The sequence below is a fragment of the Schistocerca americana genome, chromosome 3, assembly GCF_021461395.2.
Source record: "Schistocerca americana isolate TAMUIC-IGC-003095 chromosome 3, iqSchAmer2.1, whole genome shotgun sequence".
In the NCBI taxonomy this organism is placed as follows: Eukaryota; Metazoa; Arthropoda; class Insecta; order Orthoptera; family Acrididae; genus Schistocerca; species Schistocerca americana.
The window spans coordinates 795,966,810-795,989,004 of NC_060121.1; positions in this window are offsets into that span (position 1 = coordinate 795,966,810).

Genomic DNA, 22,195 nt, shown 5'->3' on the forward strand with positions numbered 1-22,195 from the left:
CCATTAGTAGAACGAACCACTGGACCAAACAAATCGACTGCAGCCGTCTCCTTTAATTTCGCTGGAATGATGGGAAACAACGGTGCTCTGTGAGAAATCGTTGGAGGCTTAGCCATTTGACATAATTTGCATTTGGCAAGAACAGATCGAATACGTTTTTCCATATTACTGAAGTAACAATTTTCTCGTAATTTATGAAAGCATTTTCTGGGACCAAAGTGTGCATAACTGAAATGCGTATACCAAATCAATTTATTGACCCACTCATCAGGAATACAAACTAACCAAACAGAGTTGTCGACCGATTTTCGTTTAAAAAGAATGTCATTGCGGACTAAATAATGCTGTCTAATCGCCACGCTTTCCTTTCTCCTCCACTTCTCCTTAATGTCCTTCCAGATTGGATCCTTATTTTGCTCCTTAGCGATGTCCTGGAGCGAAGACGAAATAAAGTTCTCAAACGCAACACCTTGAATATACATCAAACAATAATTGTTTTCTTTGCAGTCCTCTTCAGCACTTCGTTTCAAACCCATAGGTGCACGTGATAAAGCATCAGCAACAATATTTGAAGAACCCTGTATGTAAACAATACTAAAGTCAAATTCCTGTAGGTACAACGCCCATCGTGACAATCTGCCATGAGTTAATTTTGTTGACATAAGAAATTCCAGAGCTCGATGATCGGTGTAAACCTTAGTATGTCTGCCAAACAAAAATGTGCGAAATTTTGTGAAAGCCCATACAACAGCCAAAGCTTCAAGTTCCGTAATCGAATAATTCTTTTCTGATTTAGAGAGAACACGACTTCCAAATGCAATAGTCTTCTGTACTACAACGCCGTTTTCTTCTATCTCTTGAAATAAATGTGCACCTAGGCCTTTGTATGATGAGTCCGTTGCCAAACAAAATTCTTTAGATAAATCCGGATGTGAAAGAAGTGGAGCAGCAACTAAAGCATCACGAAGTTGTTCAAATTCTGACTGAGCTTCCTCATCCCAACACCAATTAGATTTCTTTCCAGATAGTTCACATAAACGTGGTGTGGCCAAATCGTCCAATTTAACAAAGCGTCTAAGAAAATTACAGACACCAAGGAAACTACGAACATCACGTTTTGTAGTAGGAACAGCATAATTACGAATAGCATCTAATTTCTCTGGATCAGGGAGAATACCTTCTGTAGAAATAATGTGACCGAGAAATTTCACCTGAGAACGACCAAATTCAGATTTTTCCAAGTTCACTGTCATGCCAACTTTTGCAAAGATACGTAATAATGAGTCCAAAATTTTGTTGTGCTCACTCCAAGAACGTTTAGCAATAAGAATGTCGTCAACATAAGAAGTAATGTTGTCACGAAGATAAACAGGTAAAATTTCATTTAAACTACGAATGAATGCTGCTGAAGATACAGTAAGTCCAAACGGTAATTTACGAAATTGGTAACAATTACCAAAGGCTAAAAAGGCGGTGTATTTCCTACAGTCAGGGTGGAGTTCTATTTGCCAAAAACTTGCGCGCATATCAATCGTGGATAAAACTTTAATTCCATGGAAATGTTGAAGAAGTTCATCTAAATTTTGTGGGCGGTCAGTTTCAGGAATGATGATATTATTTATCTGTCTGGAATCCAGAACCAAACGAATTGACCCATCCTTTTTAAGAACAACGTGTAATGGGCTAGTATAAGGACTGACTGCAGGCTCAATAATGCGCTGATCTAACATGTACTGAAGTTCATTCTTAACCTTGTCTCTGTAAGCCAAGGGAATAGCGTACGTTTTTTCGCGAAATGGTGTGTGTTCTTTTACTTTAAATAAATATTGTAAGCCTTGTATAGTTCCTGTGTGATGACTAAACACTGTAGCATGTGAAGTCAAAATGTGGTGCAACTCTTCTCTTGCAACGTCATCTGGCACTTCAGCTTTCTTAACCTTTTCATTAATTAATTCTTCGCTATTAATTATTCACCCATCGCGTCTCTGTATCTATTGTCATTATCATGAATAAACACATTGTCGTCATAATGCTCAACGAAAACATCAGAAGTAAGAAACCTTAAACATTTTGTATCTGACTCAGATCTTGTTAAACACTCGAAAAATTTTAAACATTTCGGCATTCCGGCAACAGTCAAATTCACACTTCCTTCTTTAAAGTTCAAAATTGCCTTATGTGCGTTAAGAAACTCCATACCTAATATAATTTGTGTACTGAGTAATGGAACAATAATAAAATTAGCAGAAAATTCGTATCCTTGACAAATGAAATTTAAATTGGTCTGTTGTTTGACTTCCACACTTTTTCCAGAAATCGCACCTCGAATTGTAGTTTTAGAAATAGGTAACACAGGACAAGCAATAGTTCTTTCACATATACGAAAAACTGATTCACTAATGACATTCAATGGGCTCCCAGAATCTAAAACTGCAGTGAACTTATTCTTATCCACACATACTTCAATAACAGGATGTAAAAATGCGTCTATATTATTTTCCTTTTCGTCTAGCAAAATGTCTCTCATGTCTTCCAGGCGTACGTAGTTTAAAGTCGTAGTGTCATTACTTTCTGAACCGTCTATATTGCTGCCAGAAGCCGAAGCTGCAAGTCATTGTCGATTGTTTGCGTCACGTCTTTGAGTATTCGCGTCATTTCGCGGATCAATTTCTACGATTTGCACTTGTCTCTCTGAAGTTCTGTCACGTGGAGGATGCCAATTAGGTCCCTCCTGTCTGTTGGATGCAAATTCTTGGCTGTGTCTGTTATTAAAATTTCTGTTTTCCTGTCTGTCTGCATAACTACTCCTTGTGTAATTTTGACTGTCACTTCTGAAATTATTGTTGTATCTACTACCCTGATTGTTTCTGTAGTAAGAATTTCTATTACTGTTTGAATAATTTCTGTCTTGATAATACCGATTACTGTTTCCGTATGATTGATCATTCCGATACGAATTACCGTTGTTATAGTTGTCTGTGTAATTTCTGTTAGAACGTCTGTTATTGTCATAGGGCTGGTATCTATTGTCGTGTCTGTTACGTCTGTCATTCTCAAAATTACCCATATAACGCCCGTTCCGACCACTATTTCTTTTCTCTGAAAGTCTATTATAAATACTGTTACTGAAAAAGTTACAAGAAGTCCCGTCGTCGTTGTCATACTCCAGTTCTTGCAACAAAGTCTTAAAAGTCTCAATGTCATCTTTACATCTTCCGGCCAAAGCAATTTGTCTTATGGATTGTGGCAACTTAGTTAAACAAATGCGAATTAATTCAGTCGGGCTATAAGGGTTGGACAGGAACTGATTCTTTCGAATCATGTCTTCAAAGTACTCTGCCGGCGTGCGGAACTCAGACTGTTTAAAATTACGCTGCATAATCAGACTATGTTTGACTCTGTCTTGTGTGTTTTCGGACCAATATGCCGATAGAAATGCATGATAAAAATCATTTAAATTATTGCAATCTCTAATGAGTGCGCGCATCCGCGTCGCCGGTTCGTTTTCTAAATATCCACACATGAATTCTAGTTTGTGACTTAGTGGCCAATTTGGTGGAAGTGCGTACATAAATTGATCTAGCCATGCACATGGATGTATGTCATTCTTAGAATTGCGGAAGATCTTAAATTTCCGGACAGTCAAAAAGTGTTTATAATCAAAGTTTTCGCCTCGTGGCGACATAGACCTACCGCGTCTGTCCCGGTCCGAATGTCGATTATTGTAAAGTTCGCGCGCCTGGCGCTCTCTTGTTACATCCCGTAAATGAAACAAATTATTTTCTTCTAACCCCTCTGCTACCTGTGATTCTAAGTTCCTTCTGCTATCTTTTCCTACAATTTCGCCTTCGATCTGCTTGACTTGCTTTCGTAATGCCTCAAATTCCCTTTTCACGCGTTCATTAAATTTTCCCTGATTTTCAACATGCTTATTTATGTTCTGATACTCTTCGGTTTCTGCAAATGGTAATGGAGCTGTATCATCCGAATCTCTGTCACCATGTAAACTAAGATTTGTCAGTTTATCTGAAATTTCCTCCACTCTTTCCGATAAGTCACCAAATTGTTCTTTCTGTTTATTTACGTCTTCCGTAAGTGTCGCGACTCGGGTTTCAGTATTGTCACATTTGGTAGCTAGCTGTTCATATTGTTGTGTTAGGTTATTTAATCTGTCATTTGGTACGGATCCTTCGATTCTCTCAAATATTTCTTCCTTATCCTTTGCACGTTGTAAATTTAACTCTGAAAAATTCTGTACTATCACGCGATCTCTTTCTTCCTGTTCTCTATCCTGTTCCCTTTGTCTGATTTCTACTGCAATTAATCTATTATTGTGAGAATTCAGAATCGGTTGTACTTCTTCCCTGATTTCTTTCTTTAATTCATCTTTCATATTTTTGAAACATGTCCCTATTCTTGAATCTAACCGTGTTTCCAAAGTTCCCATCTCTGTTTTAATTGTTCCAATCTCTGTTTTTAATTCAGATCCAAACCGTGTTTCCATTGTTCCCATATCAGTTTTAATTTCAGATCGCAAAGTTCCCATCTGTGTTTCCATTGTTTCCATTCGTGTTACCATTGTTCCCATTTGTGATCCCTGTGAGTCTAACCGTGTTTCCATACGTGCTCCCAAATTTAATATAGCACTCATCAACTGCTCCATATTAAATTGTTCAGAATTCTTTTCGCCCCTAACATTTCCCACAAAACTAACTTCCTTCTGCATAGCCATAAGGCTATCTGTGTTCGATACTATTCCAGAATCTTCTGTCATTAATCTCGTATTCTGTAAATTTTCTGATTGAGAAAAACCTTGAACTGGTTCCGGACTGTCTTCCCGACTTATTAAATTGTTTTCCACTTCATTATCCATCATGCTGTTTTCCTCTGTTGGCGAGTTCGCCATGTCAACAATTTCGTCATTCTCACTATCCATCATTTTTGCCTTTTTCATAGATCGCGTAATCATTTGCAAAACATACAAAGAATTCGTCACTGTACGAAAATTACACATGGTGACTCTTTATCTCAACAATACCATTCAAATGCAATGACTCCCTCAAACACGATCAATCGAACAATTGAAATAATTGCACTAAATTGTCAAACCCGTTGACAAGACAACAAATTTAATTCTGAGAAAAAATACCATTAGAAGAATGACAATTACCAAATCTACACATGCAAAATAGACTACAATTACTAACTACAAATTACTACAACAATACTACAGTCTACAATTTTCACAATCAGAAGAATCCAAGGGACGATCCGAAGCAGCGGTCGCCACGTGCATGGGGGCTTAATTAAATATATATGATTGAAAATGATTTTTTGTTTTTTAGTATGTCCGATTACGCAAGTCTCGTAAACGGTTGGCCCTGACTAGAATTATTACGCCATCTGACTGCAACCAAAAACGTAAGAAAATTTTCGTAAACACAGTTAATTAATTAAGTCCCCAGCAACTATAAAACCTACAAAATCCAAGCACAAATGTAACTGTTCTGTATGTGGGAGTGTGACTCAACGTCCACATCTGGCACGGTTCTTCTCCAACAAGACAAGAATTTTTAAATACCAATTATACTGACGTGACAAAGAAAATTAGAAAAACTATAATTACGCAAGAAAACCAGAATTCACTCTAATACAAGAACACAAGCCAGATGCTTTGTTGACTGAACCTGTAGTGACGCATTATTTCAGACACACAATTAATAAAAGAACATTGTAATTTTTACCTTCATATATATTGACGAAATGCACTCATTACAATAACATCTGCTATCTCTCCCATCAAATAACTGCATAAAACCTGGAACAACACTCTTTACTACAACATCTTACTCCGACTTCACGACAAGCAGTGCCCACTAGCACATCTCGGCACGAACTCTTAACACACACTGTCCTCTCCGATCTCCTAACAAGCACTGACTTCCACGAGCTCTCTACTAGCACTGACTGCTATGAATTCTCGACAATCACTGTGGAGGCGGCTTAATAGTACTCTTTGGCGCAATCTCTGGCGCAGTGGCACAGTGTAGCCACCTTTCAGCTTCTATCGGACCGTCTCATAACTAAGACATCCAGGAAAGATATTCTGTTATCCTTTTCTATTTCCATGATAAACTGTATTTTTGGGTGAATTTTATTTAGATAATCAAAGAAATCGTCCAAGGCCTTTCTGCCATGGAACCAAACCACAAATGTGTCATCTACATATCGAGACCAACGAGATGGTTTGTTATTAGCTTTGTCTAGATCTGATTGTTCAAATTTCTCCATGTAAAGATTGGCAATCGCAGGGCCTAATGGATTACCCATTGCTACTCCATCAAGTTGTTCATAAAATTCATTATCCCACTGGAACTGACTTGATGTAAGACAATGTCTGAAAAGAACAGTCAAATCTTCTGGAAAAATATCCGCTATGAAAATCATAACTTCGTTAACAGGAATCATTGTGAATAAGGACACAACGTCAAAACTTACAAGAATATCTTCAGGGGCCAGAGTTAGTCCCTCTAGTTTTTCAATAAAATGACGCGAGTCTTTTATATATGAGTCAGTTTTTCCAATGAATGGTTGTAAACAAGTTGTTAAATATCTTGCTATTTCAGAAGTGGGAGAATTGATGGCACTGACTATGGGTCTTAAAGGAAAATCTATTTTATGAATTTTAGGTACACCATACAATCGAGGACACACAGCTTCACTTTTCAACAAAGTTCTTTTATCTTCTTTTCGGATAGAGGTAGATGACTTAATCAAATTATTTGTTTTCCTAAGTACACTGGCTGTAGGATCCCTCGCAAGTTTTTTATACTGTCCTGACGTTAAAAGGTTCAAAATTTTCCTTCGGTAATCTTCTGTATTCATAACAACAGTACCGTTCCCTTTATCTGCAGGAAGAACCACTATTTCTTCGTCTGCATTCAAATCCATAAGAGCCTTGCTCTGACCTTTTGTTAAATTACTTTCTAGAGGTCTGCTGTGGCTTAAAACTCTAGTGGTTTCAATTCGAATTGCATTCGCGGTTGCCTAAGGGATATTTCGTATACCTGCTTCTATATTCGCGATAATATCTTCAAGTGGTACTTTCACAGGTGTTATAGCGTTATTTCCTCCTTTTGCAAGGACGGAAATCTCGTCTTGAGATAACACTTTCTTTGACTTGTTTATAACAGTATCAGTCATCCTCGTATTATTTGTAGTTGTTACATTAGCTTGTAACTTTCCGAACTTTTTCTTGTGTCTACTAGTAGTCATTTCTATCGTAGCTTCCATAGTTGTAAACGTAAGATAATCAATTTTATTCCACAGGTCTATCTGTATCTTACAAGCTAAGAATAAATGAAGCTTCAGTAACTCACAGTCAACAGAATCCATTTCTCGTCTTGTGTAATGTATCCTTTCTCGAAGTAATGCTCTTTCTGTATAATGATAAATCCGATGTACACGAGCTGTCCGGAACATGCTCTTCAGCTTTAAAAAGTTCGGTATAGAAGACGAGTCTCTACAACGTAACAAAAACGTTAAAGTACAAATTAAATGTGCTCTCTTCTTACGTAAAAATTCCAGGCGTCTAACTGATTTTGAGAAATCCTCCCCGTAGAGTCTTCTGATTGTAGAATGAAGGCTTTCACGACCGGGTGACATGGCTGTTGATATACTTTCCGGGATGTGAGGTCGTGGTCCAAGAACTTTTCTGCTCCTTACGTTTCGTCCAGGACTGCGCTGGACTTCCTCAGAGGCGCTGCTCCGCTGAGTCTTGCCGACTGACTGGTCGGGTGTCTGAGAGCGACTTATATATTGTGAGAAAGGCGGGCGTGGTTCAGGTGACACGTGATGAGCAGTGATAATCCATAGCAAAGATAAGATTGACTATCGATTACCACCATGTCAAAGATAAAAATTGTTAGCAATTTTGTAGAGCCACTGTCCATTTATCGCTAAGTTTCATAGCCTCCTCTTTCCTATTTAAATTATCATGATGTTTATAAATTTCAATAGCTTCTCTATATAGCCGTGGATAGTAATTTAACGTTGTAGATAAAACTTCGGTATCCGAAAACTTCACTTGGTGGTTGCCTGGTTGAAGAGCATGTTCCGCTACAGCTCATTTTTCTATTTTTCCAAGTCGACAATGACTTTTATGCTCTTTCAGTCGCGTGTTTACGCTTCTTTTGGTAGTACCAATATAAACTTTACCACAGGTACATGGAATTTTATACACACAACATGTCGACAGGGGAGGGCGTTTATCCTTCACAGATCGTAGTACTTGACTTATTTTCTTTGTTGGTTTAAAGACCGGTTTTATGTCATATTTTCGTAAAATCTTACCGATCCGATCTGTTACTTTTTTAATAAAAGAAGCCTTCATTCTACATTCAGGAAACAGCAATGACAAGTACACACAATGGTTTCTTTCCATAATGTAGATGGATAGTTATCGAGTTCCAGCGTTCGGGAAGTTGTCCACGTTAAGGGTCAAACTACATTGATGAGTTCTCATAATTAAATTGAATACATCCAAAAGATGCTCGTCAGAATGTACAAAGTACAACTGCTGACTGAGCCAGATCAACAAAGAAGCGGGGGAAGAAATTAGTAATGAATGAAACACTAATGCCTAAATATTATTTAACGTCTAGGTAAAAGTACTCTCAATGCACGGGAAGCCTCATCCAAAAAATAATGCTCTAGTACGATGTGCGTACTTCCGCCGTATTGGCAAAAGCACAATGTGGTGCAAGTGGCCCCTGGAGTCTAGCAATACACTCGAAGACGGAAAGCTACGGTGCCAAAGAGGAACGAAAGCAAACACACGAACAGCTGCAGCGTGGAAATCATGACTAGGGAAACAAGGCTGGGAACTGCATTACATAAATTTAAAAATCCGTAGCTTCTTGTAGGTATAAAATGAAAAATAAAATATAATCTGCTTTACATTAGTACCACAGTATTATAAAACTACAAAGAGTTAGTATTTGAGTATTATACAGTCGGTGTATTAACGTGAAAATGATTCTTGTAGCTACCGGCAATAGTTCAGATACTCAAAATTTGATAGGATATCTCAGTGTCTCAGTTCAGTATGATTATTCACAGTTGAACTTGGGGCTCGCTTTAAAGTTCTCATGATATCTACCGGGTGATCAAAAAGTCAGTATAAATTTGAAAACTGAATAAATCACGGAATAATTTAGATAGAGAGGTACAAATTGACACACATGCTTGGAATGACATGGGGTTTTATTAGAACCAAAAAAATACAAACGTTCAAAAAATGTCCGACAGATGGCGCTTCATCTGATCAGAATAGCAATAATTAGCATAACAAAGTAAGACAAAGCAAAGATGATGTTCTTTACAGGAAATGCTCAATTTGTCCACATAATTCCTCAGCAATAGCTGTAGTCGAGGAATAATGTTGTGAACAGCACTGTAAGGCATGTCCGGAGTTATGGTTAGACATTGGCGTCGGATGTTGTCTTTCAGCATCCCTAGAGATGTCGGTTGATCACGATACACTTGCGACTTCAGGTAACCCCAAAGCCAATAATCGCACGGACTGACGTCTGGGGACCTGAGAGGCCAAGCATGACGAAAGTGGCGGCTGAGCACACGATCATCACCAAACGACGCGCGTAAGAGATCTTTCACGCGTCTAGCAATATGGGGTGGAGAGCCACCCTGCATAAACATCGTACGTTCCAGCCAGGCTGGGGGTGATGGGATTCTGTAACATATCGGCGTACCTCTCACCCATCACGGTAGCAGTTTTGCTGTCCAGAGCCATCTGTCGGACATTTTGTGAACTTTTTTTTATTCTAATAAAACCCCATGTCATTACAAGCATGTGTGTCAATTTTTACCTCTCTATCTACATTATTCCGTGGTTTATTAAGTTTTCAAATTTATACTGACTTTTTCATCATCCTGTATTTCTTCCAGCAAATTTAAAACTTTTCATTTTCTTTCCTTATATATAAAACGCAAATTCTTTTCAGTGTAGGCAATTGACTGATCTATTTCTTTTAGATGAGCTGAAATAGCTACCTTGTGGCCGAGAGAACTCTGTGGTAACTAGAGCTGACACTACGTTGATCAATTGAAAGTAACGTTATGGCCGAATCACTGGCGCTCGTCGAATGGACAGAGTGAGCGGACCTTTTCTTACTGCGGACTTCTTTATTGATCTTCTCAACATAATCACTATCGTAACCTTTCGATGTCGGTATATACTGGAGAGTGCGGTATTTTCGTTGAAAGGTCTCCTTTTTGAGCGGTATGGTATCTAACGGTGTAACAGTACTCCCTGTAAGTTGCCTTTTTGTACTTCGTGGGATGTAGTATATAGCGGTATCGAATGGTTACGATACTGATTTTGTAAAGAAATTCTGAGTAAGAAAAGGTCCGCTCGCTTTCTCCATTCAGCGAGCGCTTTTGGTTCGGAGACAATAACACTTACAGTTCAAGAAAATAGTGTCATGGCAAGTTACCGGAGAGTACGGTATTTTCCTAGCGTACCGGAATACGTTGACAGAAAGGTCAAAAAACAAAAATATATATCCAGCATTCTTTATTCCTATGAATGTTGGTGGTAGATACAAGCAAAATGAAAAGGTCGAATACTATATACATAAGGGTTCTGGGGTTATGAGATCGTCTACGATGTCTACCCCCAAAAATATGTAGGTCAAGGTGGGTGTAAACTTAAAATACGTTTTAAAGAACACCTGAACTTCGCCGGCCCCAAATCAGCTATTTCAGCTCATCTAAAAGAAATGTTTCATTCTATTTCCAACACTGAAAAGAATTTGCGTGCAATATAAAGGAAATGTTTTGAATTTTAATTTTTAATTTGTGGTAAGATCTTATGGGACCAAATTGTTGAGGTCATCGGTCCCTAAGCTTACACGCTATTTAATCTAACTTAAACCAACTTACGCTGAGGACAACACACATCCATGCCCGAGGGAGGACTCGAACCTCCGACGGGAGGAGCCGCGCGGACCGTGACAAAGCGCCTAAGGGCGTGCGGCTACACCGCGCGGCCGAATTATTTTGGAAGAAATATATATCATGTAGGAATTAAAGCGAGCCCCAGGTTCAATTCTGAATAATGAGACTGAACTGAGACACTGCGATATCCTATCGAATTCTGGTTATCTGAATTGTCACCGGTAGCTACTAGAATGATTTCTACGTTAATTTAGTAACTATATTATACTTACATAGTAATCCTTTGGTAATTTTGTAATACTCAGGTACTAATCTGCAGAAGATTATATTTTAATTTTCGTTTTATACATACAATAAACTACGGATATTTAAATTTATGTAATGCAGTTCCTAGCCTTCGTTTCTTTTCCTAGTTATGATTTTTCACCTTGCAGCTGTTCGTGTGTTTACTTTTTTTTCTCTTTGGCACCTTGGCTTGCCGCCTTCCAGTATATTGTCAGTCTCCACGGGCTGTTTACACACATAGTGCTGTTAGCAGCCGGCCGGGGTGGCCGAGCGGTTCTAGGCGCTACGGTCTGGAACCACGCTACCGCTACGGTCGCTACGGTCGGGCATGGATGTGTGTGATGTCCTTAGGTTACTTAGATTTAAGTAGTTCTAAGTTCTAGTGGACTGATGACCTTAGAAGTTAAGTCCCATAGTGCTCAGAGCCATTTGAACCATTTTTTTGCTGTTAGCAATATGGCGGAAGTACACTGCATGCGAACTGAGGTGGTCGCTTGAGGCACAGTCGGCTGGGGAAGCGTGGGGGGGCAGTGGTAGCGGTCGCTCAAAGTGTTACAGAGGAAATGTCAAGAACTGAAGGGGAAAGTGACATTCTAAACTGAAGCCTACACTCACAATGTCTGTAGATATTAAGTGGGCCCCTCCACACCCACACTGACATGGTGAATATTCAAAAAGAGCTACTGTCACCTATGCTTGGTTAGTATATAAAAAGAACTCCACTTCGCTTGTTGACCACTTGCAACTTACAGAGAAGACCCATGAGTGGCGGATTTGGAATAAAACTTATATATTTCTCTGGTAGCAATATCAAAATTTGCTTTTGTTTCCAAAACACAGTGGAGTTGACACTCTCACATCTCATTCGCATGTTGTGCAGACACAACTGCGAGAGAATTCTGAAACACTCGTTTCTTAAGTGGGGAACCGACATAAAGTAAAGTCAACAGCTTATGAAAAGGCACATCCTCGGAACAAAAGAAAAAAATGTAAAGTGTCTTCACATTTGTTGTTCCGTGACACATCGCATTTTCCGTTTCACCAGCTATCGATGGTCCTTAAAAATTACATTCTTTCACCGAAAAAGTCTGTAGCTATTGAAATAACATGGTGGACAATAAAGCTTTACATAATAGCGATAAGGTAAAATACTCTCCTCTCTGCGTGCTATCACTTGCCAAAATCTCATTTAGATACCTGAAACCGTTTATGAAATATGACGAATGTTTTAGATATTTCACTCTGGCTTTACCACTGGAGATGCGCGGTCGCAAATAAGTGTGCTGCATCAGATCAATTTTCTCAATACTGGTGATAGATGGATACGTATACCCAAGTCTAAAGAAAAATTCAGCACGTTAGCCAAATTTCCTACGCAATAACATATTATGTAATATTCACCAAACGCAAAATCATACCGACCCACATTTTTCATTGCACACCTTTCCGAATTTCGCGCTGTGTGTTACTTTCACGTAAATATCACAATAATCATGACCAATAACGTAATGTTGGGCGTATCATCATGAACCTGACATATAAGGCTAAAGTAAAGCAAAAACTGAATTTTTTTTAAAGAATAGGTTCTGTAAAATCGTTTGAGAAAGACTGCATGATGCGCGCATGCGCGAGCTATAAACACATCACACAGGATTTTAAGTTGTACTTCATTGGTTTTATACAACTGGTGTCTACTAGAGCTTATAATATGACCCCCAGTGTGTTATCTGGGACGCTATTTTTCAGAATGCTTCCATTCTCGACGGTTTGGTTCCATACTAGAGCATTATTTTTGGATGATGTTTCCTGTGCACTTAGAGTGCATCAGTGTCCCATTTATTATTAATTTCTTACCCCCACTTGTTTCTGGGTCTCGCTCATTCAGCAGTTATGGTTTTTGACAAGCATCTTTTGGATGTACTCAATTTAATTATGACAACCCATCAATGTAGTTTGACTCTTAACGTGAATAACTTCCCGAATCCTGAGACTCCGTAACTGTCCGTCTGCATTATGGAAATATAACAATTGCAAGCACTTGTCATTGTTATTTGTTGAATGCCAAGGCTATGGTTCGGTATTTCTACCATTTCAAAAATTTCACACATTGATTTATATTCTTGACAGACAAACCTGGATGTACATCTGTACTGACGTGAAACTGGTGGCTGCGAATAAAACACCTTCATACAGATATGCTGCTTATGGAAACAACTCAACATTCTTGACTTTTTAATTGTTATAATTTTTATTATAATTAAATGCTTGTTGAGTGTTGAGTGTTGTTATTGTTACTCACATGTTAGTTTTAACTCGGTGCAAAGCAGAAAACAACGGGTGTTTTGCTGCCCCCTAGCAAAGCCGACAAACGTACCAGTACAGGTGGCATATGCTCAGAGTGTGTTCGGCGACGCATTGATGATCGTTTGGAGGGAGACGACAGCAACAGGGAGTAGCGAGTGAGAGTGTTCACAGTTTTGGGGAGGGGAAAGGAAGGACAAACACAACAGTTAACGTGTGTGGATAAAAATTTTAAGTCGTGATCGCAAAAATTATTTTATTGATAACTAGTTTTAGCTCACTGGCGAAACGTCTTCAGATTTAAAACACAGAAAATTGCATATAAGAGGGATCTACAACACAGAAAAACGCATATAAGAAGCGAAAAATTGGCAAAATACATTCTATTATATGATATACAAGGTGTTCGTGTAAGAGTGTGCAAAAATGTAGCAGGACATAGAGAATGCTCCATTGAACAGTTTGAGATAGGGGACCTGGATCGGAAAACCCAGCTTAAGGAGATATGGAAGTAAATTTTTCTACTGCTTTACCTAGCAGTACTGCTTTGCATCTTTTTTACAACCAACATGCGTACAGGGCTACATGTACTGCGCTGTTTATTTACACATATATTCCTTATTTGCTGTAAGGAAATAAGGTGCGGGTTTCCTGATCGCTGGTATGTAAGGGGCGGTCCTACTGAAAGGGCTGCAAAGTTACCTGACCTGCATCCCTTTGATTATTTCCTAAGGGGATATCTAAAGCAACTTTTATATGAGACTCCAGTGGATACGAAGATGAAATTAGTTGCCAATTTGTAGCTGCCTGTGATGTGATTCGAAACACGCCAGGGATATTTGTCAGAGTGCGTCAGAATCTTGTTCGCTGATGTCATAATTGCATTGAGGTTGATGGTAGTCAGTTTCAGCACATTTTGTAAGATTCAGTATAAGTGTGTAAATATGAAAGTACACAGGGCTATGATTTGTCACCTTAAGCTGGCTTCTCCGACTCCAGGTTCCCTGCCGCAAATTGTTCAGTGGAGCATCCTCTATGTCCTGTTACATTTCTACACGCTCTTACGGAAACATACGGTATGTGATATACCGATCAACATCATTACTTAATTCAGTGTGTATGTTACAAGAAAATTTAGTGCAATTAATTGAAGAATCAGAACCGAGGTATCTTTCACTGCTTTCAACGAAATGTTCTCGGATATCTTCCTTGAAATGTCGCTTTCATGCAGATTTTCAGCGTGGTGCACGCACTTAAACCAGTCTCTCACCATGAGATTGGGAGTTAACGAGCATTTTGCTCCCATTTAAGAATGTGGTCAAAAGAGTCAGCCTTCAGGAAACTGTGAAACGAACCCTGTTGTCCAGGACCATGTGCCACAAAGAGCGCAGATTCGCCACGAGATGGGGAATTTCACAGGCATCTATTGTGCTGAATGGAGTCTAAGCGCTGTCGTGTGCGAGTGAGACAGACGAGAGCCTATGTCATAGGGAGGCCCTGTAGAAGCTGTTTGTGGCCAGGGAGACGTAGCAGTGTTAAATATGGCGGACCTAAGATTGGCCATAAAGGGAAATATTTATGAAAACTATTTAGTGTGAACATAGTATTTTACATCTGATAGCTCCAAAAGTGTGTTCTGGGCTACGAATTCTGCCCCAAGGGACGTGTGCAACACCGCGGGAATTTGTTGCCAACAACTGAGACACCTTTCGGTCGCAGTGTAAGAAAATCGAGCAACACAACTACATCACCTGTGCTACTGGATGATAACGCACTGCGTTGATTTGAGAAACAAAGCTATCCAGGAGATTGATAGGAAAGTTGTCTCTCAGGCACTTGTATTGATAGAGAAGTCCTCTCTCAAGCACTTGTCCCCCTCGTCATATGTTCGTAAAATTTTACCTTCCCGCTCTTGATAGATCAACCGTCAACGCAATTCATTTCTACACGTAAATACTCTTATAACTACTCTGGTTTAATGACATCGTTAGAACCAGTAGGTTTCTACTCGCGTAGAATTTGTAATCAACTTCAGCATTGTCAGATAGTTTTAGATATCGTGAAAGAAAATTCTACTGCTGATTAATTTGTCTTTGATGATTACTGTTGCGTTTAGTAAACTAATGGAAAATGCAATTAAAATATTCACTGTACTAATACAAATTAAATTCAGCTTACTACAGAAACATCACGACGGCAGTCTATCTTAATAAAGTATTAAGTGTCTGTAAGACGATTGAGCGTATTTTAACACGAATTAGTAGGACTTCGAAAAGATCTGAATTTACTTCATTTCCTGTGTCATTCACAAGTATTATGAAAATGTGGCATTTCATAGATATAATTATGTATTCACAACAACAAATATGTCGGCATTATGAATTTGGCAGTACTGTAAGGTTTTCGCTCTGACACTAAGGGTTACTGAAAGTAGCAAGACGAATGTTTCCTGGGATCTGGCCTTTTTCCTAAAGTGGGAAGACATTCTTTTGTGGTTGAATAGTTGGCAAATGTTAGTGAGACGTGTGCCGTTGGTCTAAGCGTTTCGGTTTGTTGAATTTGTACTAATGATTTTTTGACAGGTTTTTTCTGTCCCAAATAGAGAGTTCAAGTCTCCCATTAGTATTTTCACGTCATCTTGGTGAATTTTGCTCATAGTATTTTCGAGTGTGTTCCAGAAGTTTTCGACATTTTCGGTGATTTTCTTGTTTTCGATGTTGGTGGGGGCATGTGCATTGATGAGTGTATATTTTTTACTGGGGCACTGAATAAGCATGGTCATAAGTCGATTGTTGATGGGTGTGATTTCTTCGACAGAGTTGGTGATAGATCTGTGTTCGAGAAATGCAATGCCGAAGATTGGTACGCCTTCCGCTACCTTTTGTTGTATTTTGCTCGTGAAGATGCAATGGTTTCCGTAATTCAAGGTTTTATTTCCAATTAGTCGTGGTTCTTGAAGAGCAAGGATGAGAATTTTTTGTCGGTCGATTTCTTTTGTGGGATTATTTAGGTTTCTTGTTTGGATCAATGTATCGATGTTTAGTTTTCAAATGAATGTTTTCTGCTTGTAGGGAAATTTACTAGAGAGCTTCGATATTCTCTGCCGTGCTAATCTGGACTCCCCAGAGTCCGAAAATCCAACTGCCGCCTATCGATAGCTAGGTTGTGTACCACCTGGGATAAAGTTACCTTTGCTTGCATAGTTCATGTTTGCTTGTGTTTAATTGGTTTGGTCTGGGTGATACCAGGACCGGACAGGACCACAGGGTGTTGAAGCCTTTGGAAGCAAATATTTTCAGCCAAGCTCATTGAGCTAACAGACGGTGACCAGAGTAGCGGTGGTTTTCACTCAGACGTGTCTGGATTTTGGAATCAACGGATTGAGTAGGCGTTCAGGATTGTGTTAGTATTTGGTTCACCCCAAGTATTTGATTTCCTCTGTACCACCCATATGGGGGAGGGTTTGCCCTATCGGTCACACGGGATTTTTATTATTATTATTATTATTGTCATTATGTTATCAGCAAATCCGATATGGTGTATCTTCCCACCACTGAAATAGATGTGTATTGTTCGATTCAGTATTTCCATCACATAAATATGGGTTATAATTACGTTACATTGCTGCTAGTAGACATATTTCTCACTTTTTTTTTTAGACAGTTGCTACCTGTCACCCCATCATAGAAATTTATGTGCATAGCATTGCTGCAATACAGACGTTCAAATTATCCGATTTCTGTAATTTCATTTCAATACCAGATCGTTCTAATCGGATTCAGCCAGTTAGCCATAATGTGGATATCCGACTACGATTCTCATCATATGATAGACTGGGTAAACCACATTCTTAATCGGACTGTTGAATCTAGATCACTTATCTATGACAGGGCCTGAATTCTTTAACACTGTGGAAAATAATAATCCAATGTGCTTATTACAAATACGTTATTTAAATATAAATATATGAACTAACGAGATAACAGTTTATTTACAGGAGCAGAGCCCCATCCGTCATAGCAGAGCAGTGCGAGATTGGTTTCAGGATCAAGAGAGAATAAAGCTTTTGCCGTTTGTTCCACGATCACCGAACATCAACCAGATAGAGAATATGTGGGCAGAGGTAACAAGGTCATTGCCATGGTGACCTACAAATGCAAGCGACCTTTGGACGAATATAGAAAACGTGTGTTGGGAAGTAAACCATCACGCTACACTGTCGGCGACTTAATGAAATCAATTCCCCTACGCCCTCGAGAAATCTTACGTAATGATCGTGGGTGGGTTAGTTACTAAAAGTATACTCGTCCACAAAACCCATATGGAGAATTATCTGATAATCGGTCAAGCTTTGCTTTGTCGCAGCTCTTTAGCATACAACAAGTCCATTTACTTTCGGTCTCCTCCTTACAATTCTTGCAATGCAAGGTAATTGAAAAATCTCATCCACTCGACGCCAACTGAGGAACTGACTGGTGCATGTGTTGTTCAACACACAGTAGTTGTCACCCTCACTGGAAACAATGAGTGTTTGTGTGTGTGTGTGTGTGTGTGTGTGTGTGTGTTTTCGTGTTCACGCACAATCTGAATCAATACTATTAACATTAGAGAGACAACCAACAATAAACATTGCATCAAATATGACTAAAGTATTTTAATGCGATGGGAAGTTACAAACTGAATTTTTACCCAACCCACGTCCTGCATATTACGTTAAGTAAGATGTATTAACTCCATAGTATCGTTAGCAGAGACAGTGCGCTCTTGCTGTCGAGGCTCGCCACAAGTGCAGCGATTAGCAGTGCCTAATGCCGCCGCGATTTGTTTATGTTGGCTGATCGTGGACACCGCAGCAGACGCTTCGCCATAAACAGAAAGAAATCACCTTGGGTCTGACTGCAGTGAGCGGATATCACTGCCTGCGTGTTCTTATAGTAACCAACGTGAGACTCTACTGACAGGTGCCATGGAGCAATTGCAGCAGGTATCATGTCATTAGTCATCAGAATATTAACAAGTGATGAAATGTCCACTCTATTTGAATCCCAAGAAAATAGGAACCTCACAAAAGAATGTGAGGTGATATCAAAATGTATCCATCAAACAAAAATTAACTGCAGGGCTTTCATGGATGCAGTAGTAGCATACAAGGAAATATTATGTCTTCCTCTTCTCATATTAACGCCCTTGTTTTAGTATGATGTGAGAAAATAAACATGTAAAACTAAAGTTCCTGAGAAGCATATAAATCATTTCCTCTTCTCATATCACAACTTTTGTTTTAGTATGAAGTAAAAGTTTAAACAGTTTAGGGTTCTGAAGCATAATACGACACCAGATTCTTATCTTAGGTGCTATCGAAAACGCAAAAAGCAGGGAGCTGTCCATTCTTTTGTCCAACAGTCTGTTTCCTTTCATGCATTACTCCCGCTAGGAGATTCTTATTTAAGGACTTGTGGGCATCAAGTTCTTCAGCAGAACAAGCCTTATGTTATTGAGCTAATTACGGTATGGAAAAATGCAACAATAGTTCCCCTAGAGCAGTGAGGATATTTGCACATGTCTGTATTCAGCAATGGCTGCCAGCTGCCACAACACTTCACAGAATCCTTGCGGCAGGCAACAAAACTGTGCGTGCACTTCAGACTTCATTCAGTATGACGTCAGGAGATGGATGAAAACGTCAAATTAACGTCGCTTTCCGAGTCGTATTCAATCCAGAATGAGGTGTTATTAAGGTAGTTGAGCGTCCTAGCAATTACACTTTTATAATTCCCATATGAGTATTTCGATAGCCACAAGAACCCGTTAGTGTGAAACTATCGGGAACTGCATTAACATCGAACTGCAAGAACTTGAGACAGTACGTGGACTCTTCTCTTCGCCGGGTGACCTATTACTGTTATTTAGGATTCTCTCCGTCCTAGTCGTAATGCAAATGGAACTTCAGAGGCGCGAACAGCAACTTGTAATCACTGCGAGTCACAACTGCGTGATGATAATGGTTCAGGTTGTCAGTAGTTGTGGTGGTGTTATGCAGTCAAACTGCTTACAGTAACGTTAATGGTGGCGCACATAATTTAGCACTGGCTACCTACTTAAGTAAAGATAGTGATGTGGCGTCGTCGCTTGTCTTTATTTGGCCTCAGCTTGAGTAATCTGATTTAACGAACATAGCTCTCCTTTCGCAGTCTGCTAATACAGTATGACTACAGAGATTATCGTGCGGGTATTATTCTGCAATGAAATGCGTAACAAATATTACACTCAGCTCTGCAGCTGGAATGACTCATTACACAGGTACACTATGTTGCACTTGGTTAGTGATCAGTTGGCTGCAATCCTGCTTGTACTGTTCGTAAATACTTGTATACTTCAAAAATGGTTCAAATGGCTCTGAGCACTATGGGACTTAACTTCTGAGGTCACCAGTCCGCTAGAACTTAGAACTACTTAAACCTAACTAACCTAAGGACATCAGACACATCCATGCGCGAGACAGGATTCGAACCTGCGACCGTAGCGGTCGCGCGGTTCCAGACTGTAGCGCCTAGAACCGGTTGGCCACCCCGGCCGGCATACTTGTATACTGACCTTTCGTTATTTGACTAAATATGAACTACAATCTAATTCGCATGTATAAGACATGGGTTAGCGCCGGCACAAAGGTATGATTAAGGGTTGGATGCCGTTGAAAAAAATGGTTCAAATGGCTCTGAGCACTATGGGACTCAACTGCTGAGGTCATTAGTCCCCTAGAACTTAGAACTAGTTAAACCTAACTAACCTAAGGACATCACAAACATCCATGCCCGAGGCAGGATTCGAACCTGCGACCGGAGCGGTCTTGCGGTTCCAGACTGCAGCGCCTTTAACCGCACGGCCACTTCGGCCGGCGGATGCCGTTGAAGTCCCGTTACACTGATGGCAAAACAAATGTTCGCAAATCACCTCTATTGCCTCAAAAACAATTGCATCTTAAATATCGAAAGACCGACGTCCACACTGTCACAGCGCGTTGAAATACAGCAACGACACAGACGAAAATTTGTGACCGACTGGGCTTCGAACGTAGACCTGCTGCTTACTAGACAGACGTGCTGATCACTGCACAATTTTTTTTTTAATGTTTGAGAAGACATTCAGCACCAGGTAGGCGGAGGTAAAGAGGGCAGGGGTCAAAGATCCGAGGCCTAGCCACAATGCCTCCCCCATACCTGTCACTGAGAAGCTGCATTATTCCCACGTATTCCATGTTTGCACCCGTATATTCCTTTAAATTGTAGAACAAAATTGAAGTAGTAATTAAGGTAAAATAAATTACAGATTGCCGCCTCCAATGGGGTGCGTTCCTTTCAGAACATAACTTATAACAATGAAAAGGGTGACGGAAAAATACATAACAAACATTCATTCAGAAATATATTCACAATTTAAGTTATTATGCACTGGATGCATATGAGGTCTGTAAGGAAACTATATAATTTTCAACAAATAAAAGAAATTTCGGAGCCAGAGGGGTTTTGCCAAATTAGAACAGTTCTGATTTTAGATCCATCGTAAAAGAGAATAAAAAAAGTGAAAGAATAGTTTTCTGCTTCTAATCAATAAAACTGACCACCACTTCGTAGCCCATGCAATAGATAAAAAATTTTAAATCATTCCTTATATTTTTGATTCTTCTTCAGCTAAAAATATTCTTCTGCAATATAGAACATATAATCTACTAAGTTCTAAGTTTTGTTTCTTATGGCGTAAAACACAAACTGTCCCAGAAGCCACAAATAACTGTTATTCTTTGCGGACGGGTAACAAATGGTTCAAATGGCTCTGAGCACTATGGGACTTAACTTACGAGGTCATCAGTCTCCTAGAACTTAGAACAACTGAAACCTAACCAACCTAAGGTCATCACACACATCCATGCCCTAGGCAGGATTAGAACCTGAGACCGTAGCGATCGCGCGTTTCCAGACTGTAGCGACTAGAACCGCTCGGCCACCCCGGCCGGGACGGGTAACATTTCCAATCGGGTTGTAAAGCTTCAGTTATCGGTATATGACTTTCTGCGTTTCTGTTGATAGTGCTAATTTCTTCCTAACCAGTTCCAAATTCTGATTCTATCTTCACATAAGAAGATGTGCGCTACAGTTTCTACAAGCCTACATTTGTCTCAGTATGGAGATAATCTCAATTTGATTCTCCGTCATCGTTCCGCTGTGGGTATTGTTTCGTCGCACAATACGGCACTGACTCTAGTTGGTATAATTTTATTGTTGATATTTTTGCAGACGTTCTTCCAGTTTTTTGTAGGTTAATTTACCGGAATTGGTTTGAGAAGACGATGTCTGGTAATATAATCATAAACTGTTCTAGCGTTGGTTTGTGCTGGTGGAAGTCTTATACAGCTACAATCGCCATAGTACATTCGGACGTAATCTAGGCTGGCGTGCTGCATTAACAGGAGCGTTCCTATCCCCAGGATATAACGAGAGGTACGGAAGGTTCGTGATGCCTGTCTTAGTGGCATGTATTAGTTTAAAAGCACGTCTTTAACTCCAAGTCCTCCGTTTTGCCTCTGCAATGTCGCCGTGTCGAAGGACAATTTGATGATATTTTGTTACCACACATA